This window comes from Argopecten irradians, chromosome 14 (assembly GCF_041381155.1).
Source record: "Argopecten irradians isolate NY chromosome 14, Ai_NY, whole genome shotgun sequence".
Lineage (NCBI taxonomy): Eukaryota > Metazoa > Mollusca > Bivalvia > Pectinida > Pectinidae > Argopecten > Argopecten irradians.
This window is the reverse complement of record NC_091147.1, coordinates 33,693,345-33,699,897: the sequence shown is the minus strand read 5'-3', so window position 1 is coordinate 33,699,897 and position 6,553 is coordinate 33,693,345. Positions and strand designations below refer to the sequence as shown.

Here is a 6,553-nt window from a genome sequence, read left to right as displayed (position 1 = left end):
AGTGAATGATTTTACTACTAGATTTCTTCTCTCTGTATTTATATATAGACTTAACTGTTCAGATTGGCTGTGTATTTATTTCCTAAGTTAAATCATAATGTTGTTTTTGTTGATATCAACTTATGACTTATTAATTATTGCGTTGAAATATTGAACAGATAAGTATAATCATAAATTATAATTCCATTATAGAAATATTTCCCAGTACATTATAAGATTTATGGACTCTAGCTGATATACCGATTTATTGATATTTATAGTTTTAATGAGAAATATATTTCTGTGGAAATGTTTTTGATGACTTTCAAGTCCTCTGTGGTTCAATAAATATATTGAACTATACAGTTATATAACTTGTTAACTAGCCCGACAAAGTTGTGATGACTGAATCAGTTATTAATAGATTTTGCAAACCGCATCGTAATAAATACTTCAGGGCAGTACAAGTAAGTGTATTATCATTCTCAATCGGCATAAACATGTCATTTAGCTTTCATTTCTGTTTTGATAATTTCTTATTGAAGACTAAATTTATTCAGGCCTTCAATTACCTACAAATTAAAAGGCACAGGTTTCACATTGAATAGGTTAAGTCATACACCCCTGAAATTTCATAATGGACTAGTGTAATCTTTGAATTAGAAGAGCCTAAATGTGTCTTCAGGGGTTAATAGGTTTAAACTTGATAATAAGCTTAGAGCATTAAGAATTTTCTGTTTTCAAATATTGATACTTGAGATTCAATATCTCACCAAGTGTCGATTTTGAATGTATGAACCTTTTTCTAAATTTAGTAAATTATGTATAAGTATTTTTCTTTGATATCAAATGGAAACAACTAGGCCTACTTGTAAGTTAAGTATGGATAATCAGAAATCTTACTAAAGGAAAATTCTACATAAGATTCTGCCAACCAACTTATTTTAACAGCAACTTTATTTCACATTTTAAAAACTTTTGCATAGAAAGTCAATTTCGAGATTTGAAATCATTTTGTTCTACTTTAACTATGATTAGAATGATTTTGCGTCGGTCTTTTATGATATCATTTGGATCGCAGAATACACGATATTTAACTGCACACAAAAATAAGCAGATTTACTGTAGCATCGATAAACGATAAAGGGGAGATAAACCATGATCACATTTACTTCTTATTAGTCTGTAACACATGTATTGGGCATCTTTGGTAGCCATCAGCTGCTACATACATACAGTTCCTTATATCGACTCGTTGTTAGTGCCAGTTGAATAAAAAAACTTCTTATTCTGTATTTGCATGTTACAGAGTTATCTGTCCTTGTGGGTTGGTATTGATTGTGATGTCATGTGTTTGCAAGAGTAACATCATACTTTTCAGAGAAAAGTGACGTCACAGTTGATACCTACCCACAAGGGGGGTAACTCTGTAATATACAAAGACGGAAAACAAAGTCTACTTATCGTAGTATAGCTTAGAAAGGCCTATCCACTAATTACAATACATAATAGGGCTATTAGATGTAAATGAATTCATCTTAGTTCAGTTGAAAATCGTACAGAGTATAAAACGACAAATGTTCAATTACATTAGAATAGGAATGATTCATTTTGGAGATATGTTATTGTACCAATCAAATTTCCAATTCATCAAAAGTTGATAAGTGTATTCTTTAATTATCTTGACACTTTAAACTTGTTTCTCAATTGTCATGTTATTAAGTTGTGATTAGAATTAAACATTCACAGAAAATCCACTAATTACCATGGTGGGTGTTTGAGTTATATAATGGGGTTGTAATCTAATTAAAGGTATGCATGGATAACATACTGTCTATAAAGACCACCCAAGGGGCAAGGGGGATAGTCCTTATAGCCAAGTGGTCTATATACACAGGTCCAATTGTATTATAGATAGCCATTTGGATCCTCAGAAAGTGGTCTCTATTTATACAAAGGTGGTTACTAAGGTAGGATTTGCAATAAACATGCCTATCATATCTGATGTAATTAAGATCCATCCCTTAAAAGTTTTGAAAGTTGGTTAATTATCAAAGACCTAATTAATTGAAAAAGAAGAGAAATTAATTATATATATGACCTGACCATAACCTCTCATAATTATTTTCAATTTTCATTGATATTTTTTTTTTCAACAGTGGTAGAATTTAAGTAATATTTCATTTTTGATTAGAATTCAAGGTTAGATATATTGGATCACTGATGTAATTTAAAATCATCATTCAGGGATGGGTAATAATATAGAGAGAGAAAAAGGAGGGTAAATTATGGTAAATACAGTCCGTATGATTTTCACCTGTGTGCATAGTGTTTACACCTGTATGTGTATATTGACTCTATTTGTATGGCCAGACCATCTGATAGTAAATATCTACCAGGCATTGACCATATCAACATTCCAGGGGTATCAGGAAGAGCATGATACAGTCTGATGTACTAGTGGAACTACAGCAGATAGTGGAAGACATCACTGGTGATAGTAGACTTTCTAACTGGTATTACACAGAAGATTCTGGTGTACCATTGATACTACTGTAGATAGTGGTAGACATCACAGGTGATAGCGGATTTTCTAACTCAGGTATTACAGGACTTTAGTCTCATTGCCCTAATGGATAACATCATATGCACTGATAGAAGGATACAGGGGTGGGGGAGAGGGTATGAGAGTGGATTTCAATAAGGTGGAATACCGGAGAGGAAGATTGGGGAACAATTAGATATTGGTGGGATTCAGCAATATATTGATATTAAAGGGGGAGAGGAGGGTGTGTAGGGGAGAGAATTTAAATGAAGAGGAGATTGGGGGAGCAAAGGGATACTGGTGGGATAGAGAGATGGTAGTACAGGACTCTCAGACTCAGAACACTATGGATATCATCAAAGTGATACTGGTGGGATAGAGAGATGGTAGTACAGGACTCACAGACTCGGAACACTATGGATATCATCAGAGGGATACTGGTGGAATAGAGAGATGGTAGTACAGGACTCTCAGTCTCGGAACACTATGGATATCATCAAAGTGATACTGGTGGGATAGAGAGATGGTAGTACAGGACTCTCAGACTCGGAACACTATGGATATCATCAAAGGGATACTGGTGGGATAGAGAGATGGTAGTACAGGACTCACAGACTCGGAACACTATGGATATCATCAGAGGGATACTGGTGGAATAGAGAGATGGTAGTACAGGACTCTCAGTCTCGGAACACTATGGATATCATCAAAGGGATACTGGTGGAATAGAGAGATGGTAGTACAGGACTCTCAGACTCAGAACACTATGGATATCATCAAAGTGATACTGGTGGGATAGAGAGATGGTAGTACAGGACTCTCAGACTCGGAACACTATGGATATCATCAAAGGGATACTGGTGGGATAGAGAGATAGTAGTACAGGACTCTTAGACTCGGAACACTATGGATATCATCAAAGGGATACTGGTGGGATAGAGAGATGGTAGTACAGGACTCCCAGACTCGGAACACTGGATATCATCAAGGGGATACTGGTGGGAGAGGAGGACGAAACATTGGTGGGATAGAGAGATGGTAGTACAGGACTCACAGACTCAGAACACTATGGATATCATCAAAGGGATACTGGTGGGATAGAGAGATGGTAGTACAGGACTCTCAGACTCAGAACACTATGGATATCATCAAAGGGATACTGGTGGGATAGAGAGATGGTAGTACAGGACTCTCAGACTCGGAACACTATGGATATCATCAAAGGGATACTGGTGGAATAGAGAGATGGTAGTACAGGACTCTCAGACTCGGAACACTATGGATATCATCAAAGGGATACTGGTGGGATAGAGAGATGGTAGTACAGGACACTCAGACTCAGAACACTATGGATATCATCAAAGGGATACTGTTGGGATAGAGAGATGGTAGTACAGGACTCTCAGACTCAGAACACTATGGATATCATCAAAGGGATACTGGTGGGATAGAGAGATGGTAGTACAGGACTCTCAGACTCAGAACACTATGGATATCATCAAAGGGATACTGATGGGATAGAGAGATGGTAGTACAGGACTCTCAGACTCGGAACACTATGGATATCATCAAAGGGATACTGGTGGGATAGAGAGATGGTAGTACAGGACTCTCAGACTCGGAACACTATGGATATCATCAAAGGGATACTGATGGGATAGACAGATGGAAGTACAGGACTCTCAGTCTCGGAACACTATGGATATCATCAAAGGGATGCTGGTGGAATAGAGAGATGGTAGTACAGGACTCTCAGACTCGGAACACTATGGATATCATCAAAGGGATGCTGGTGGGATAGAGAGATGGTAGTACAGGACTCTCAGACTCGGAACACTATGGATATCATCAAAGTGATACTGGTGGGATAGAGAGATGGTAGTACAGGACTCTCAGACTCGGAACACTATGGATATCATCAAAGGGATACTGGTGGGTTAGAGAGATGGTAGTACAGGACTCTCAGACTCGGAACACTATGGATATCATCAAAGGGATACTGGTGGGATAGAGAGACGGTAGTACAGGACTCTCAGACTCGGAACACTATGGATATCATCAAAGGGATACTGGTGGGATAGAGAGATGGTAGTACAGGACTCTCAGACTCAGAACACTATGGATATCATCAAAGGGATGCTGGTGGAATAGAGAGATGGTAGTACAAGACTCTCAGACTCGGAACACTATGGATATCATCAAAGGGATGCTGGTGGAATAGAGAGATGGTAGTACAGGACTCTCAGACTCAGAACACTATGGATATCATCAAAGGGATACTGGTGGGTTAGAGAGATGGTAGTACAAGACTCTCAGACTCGGAACACTATGGATATCATCAAAGGGATGCTGGTGGGATAGAGAGATGGTAGTACAGGACTCTCAGACTCGGAACACTATGGATATCATCAAAGGGATACTGGTGGGTTAGAGAGATGGTAGTACAGGACTCTCAGACTCGGAACACTATGGATATCATCAAAGGGATACTGGTGGGATAGAGAGATGGTAGTACAGGACTCTCAGACTCGGAACACTATGATATCATTAAAGGGATACTGGTGGGATAGAGAGATGGTAGTACAGGACTCTCAGACTCAGAACACTATGATATCATCAAAGGGATACTGATGGGATAGAGAGATGGTAGTACAGGACTCTCAGACTCGGAACACTATGGATATCATCAAAGGGATACTGATGGGATAGAGAGATGGTAGTACAGGACTCTCAGACTCAGAACACTATGGATATCATCAAAGGGATACTGATGGGATAGAGAGATGGTAGTACAGGACTCTCAGACTCAGAACACTATGGATATCATCAAAGGGATACTGATGGGATAGAGAGATGGTAGTACAGGACTCTCAGACTCAGAACACTATGGATATCATCAAAGGGATACTGATGGGATAGAGAGATGGTAGTACAGGACTCTCAGACTCGGAACACTATGATATCATCAAAGGGATACTGGTGCGATAGAGAGATGGTAGTACAGGACTCTCAGACTGGGAACACTATGGATATCATCAAAGGGATACTGGTGCGATAGAGAGATGGTAGTACAGGACTCTCAGACTCGGAACACTATGGATATTATCAAAGGGATACTGGTGGGATAGAGAGATGGTAGTACAGGACTCTCAGACTCGGAACACTATGGATATCATCAAAGGGATACTGGTGGAATAGAGAGATGGTAGTACAGGACTCTCAGACTCAGAACACTATGGATATCATCAAAGGGATGCTGGTGGGATAGAGAGATGGTAGTACAGGACTCTCAGACTCGGAACACTATGGATATCATCAAAGGGATACTGGTGCGATAGAGAGATGGTAGTACAGGACTCTCAGACTCGGAACACTATGGATATCATCAAAGGGATACTGATGGGATAGAGAGATGGTAGTACAGGACTCTCAGACTCAGAACACTATGGATATCATCAAAGGGATACTGGTGCGATAGACAGATGGTAGTACAGGACTCTCAGACTCAGAACACTATGGATATCATCAAAGGGATACTGATGGGATAGAGAGATGGTAGTACAGGACTCTCAGACTCAGAACACTATGGATATCATCAAAGGGATACTGGTGCGATAGACAGATGGTAGTACAGGACTCTCAGACTCAGAACACTATGGATATCATCAAAGGGATACTGGTGCGATAGACAGATGGTAGTACAGGACTCTCAGACTCAGAACACTATGGATATCATCAAAGGGATACTGGTGGGATAGAGAGATGGTAGTACAGGACTCTCAGACTCGGAACACTATGGATATCATCAAAGGGATACTGGTGGGATAGAGAGATGGTAGTACAGGACTCTCAGACTCGGAACACTATGGATACAATTAAAGGTATACTGATGGGATAGAGAGATGGTAGTACAGGACTCTCAGACTCGGAACACTATGGATATCATCAAAGGGATACTGGTGGGATAGAGAGATTGTAGTACAGGACTCTCAGACTCAGAACACTATGGATATCATCAGAGGGATACTG

The 6,553-nt window shown here is 39.4% G+C and overlaps 1 protein-coding gene across 1 annotated transcript in view; it reads left to right on the top strand.

The window, feature by feature from the left end:
- Positions 1 to 6,553, top strand: part of LOC138308195 (26S proteasome non-ATPase regulatory subunit 1-like) — a 206,243-nt gene that overhangs the window by 142,818 nt on the left and 56,872 nt on the right. The window lies entirely within an intron of this gene.